Source organism: Cherax quadricarinatus, chromosome 77 (assembly GCF_038502225.1).
Source record: "Cherax quadricarinatus isolate ZL_2023a chromosome 77, ASM3850222v1, whole genome shotgun sequence".
In the NCBI taxonomy this organism is placed as follows: Eukaryota; Metazoa; Arthropoda; class Malacostraca; order Decapoda; family Parastacidae; genus Cherax; species Cherax quadricarinatus.
Window position 1 is genome coordinate 1,093,227 of NC_091368.1, and position 1,711 is coordinate 1,094,937.

Sequence of the window (1,711 nt, forward strand, 5' to 3'; positions counted from 1 at the left end):
GAAAAAAATCACAGAAAAAAAATCACAGAAAAGTCACAGAAAAAAATCACAGAAAAAAATCACAGAAAAGTCACAGAAAAAAATCACAGAAAAAAATCACAGAAAAGTCACAGAAAAAAATCACAGAAAAAATCACAAAAAAGTCACAGAAAAAAATCACAGAAAAAAATCACAGAAAAAGTCACAGAAAAAAAGTCACAGAAAAAAATCACAGAAAAGTCACAGAAAAAAATCACAGAAAAAAATCACAGGAAAAAGTCACAGAAAAAATCACAGAAAAAGTGACAGAAAAAGTCACAGAAAAAACGTCACAGAAAAAAAGAAACAAAAAGTCACAGAAAAAAAATCACAGAAAAAGTCACAGAAAAAGTCACAGAAAAAACGTCACAGAAAAAAAGTAACAAAAAGTCACAGAAAAACAGAAAAAAGTCACAAAAAAAGTGACAAAAAAGTCACTGATGAAAAGCCACAGAAAAAAAAGTAACGGAAAAAAAGTTCCTGGAGAGCGAAACGTTGCTACAGTAAAATGTTGCATTAGTTGCACTTATGTCCTTTTAATAACATAAGAACATAAGAAAGAAGGAACACTGCAGCAGGCCTACTGGCCCATGTGTGGCAGGTCACTGTCAACCTCCGGCTTAGACCGACAGTGTCGGTAATTCTACCAACATATTACAATGACAATATTATATAGAAAGCCGCTTGTTATGCAGAACATTTCCTGCAAATTAGGTCAGTTTTGTCCCAGGATGCGACCCACACCAGTCCACTAACACCCAGGTACCCATTTTACTAATGAGGAACATAGACAACAGGTGTAAGGAAACACGCCCAATGTTTCTACCCTCGCCGGGAATCGAACCCGGAATATCGCCGTGTGAAGCGAGAGCTTTAGTCACCAGGCTTGTGAGCAGGTGATTTGCTGCCTTAATGCCTTGTCGCCCCTGTTCACCTAGCAATGAGTCAGACTTGGGTGTTAAGTACATAAGTAAGTTTATTTAGGCATAAGTGCACATAAGTACACATATATATTGTGTAAAATACCAACGATAACCCAAAAAAGTCAGAAAAAGTGACTTACTTCCATTAGGGTCTGTTCTTAGTACCTTCCCAAGGGGTGTAAGTATACCTTAGATAGAGCTTTTCTTTCAGTTGAACTGAGGTAGAAATATAGCTTTTAACCTGTAAATTAAACTTTATTAAAAAAAAAAAGGGGCCATACGCCAGCTTCACATCCCATGGACGACAGGTAGAGCTTCATGACTCCTGAGCTCCATGTCCCAGTGGCGCAATCGGTCAGCGCGCGGTACTTATACGACAGTGTCTGAGCCATGCCGAGGTTGTGAGTTCGAGCCTCACCTGGGACATTTGTTTACGTATGATATGTTCAGTTTAAGTCTTTTAAGACTGAACACCACGAGCAAAACCCCTTTCTGTAGCTATGGGCACATGAGAAATAATACCACGAGCATTGCTATAGTTCTGTAATTATTGTACTGTACTGTTGGACCTGCTTGGCATGGGCCAGTAGGCCTGCTGCAGTGCTCTTCATTATGTATATTTTAAGATTACCACGAACATTGCTCAGTACTTGTGTCTATAAATGGTGAATTTTTCCCATTCTCCAAGGACTGGTAATCAAGGGCCCTAATGAAATTCAAGGACGTTTTTGGGTTATTCTAGGTAATCTACACATTGTTGAAATGTATGA

The 1,711-nt window shown here is 38.5% G+C and overlaps 1 non-coding gene across 1 annotated transcript; it reads left to right on the top strand.

The window, feature by feature from the left end:
* The first annotated feature begins 1,277 nt into the window (after positions 1 to 1,277).
* TRNAI-UAU (transfer RNA isoleucine (anticodon UAU)) lies at positions 1,278 to 1,367 on the top strand. The gene is given in 2 exon segments: positions 1,278 to 1,315; positions 1,332 to 1,367. It is a non-coding gene; the product is annotated as a tRNA-Ile (tRNA).
* The last annotated feature ends 344 nt before the right edge of the window (positions 1,368 to 1,711 follow it).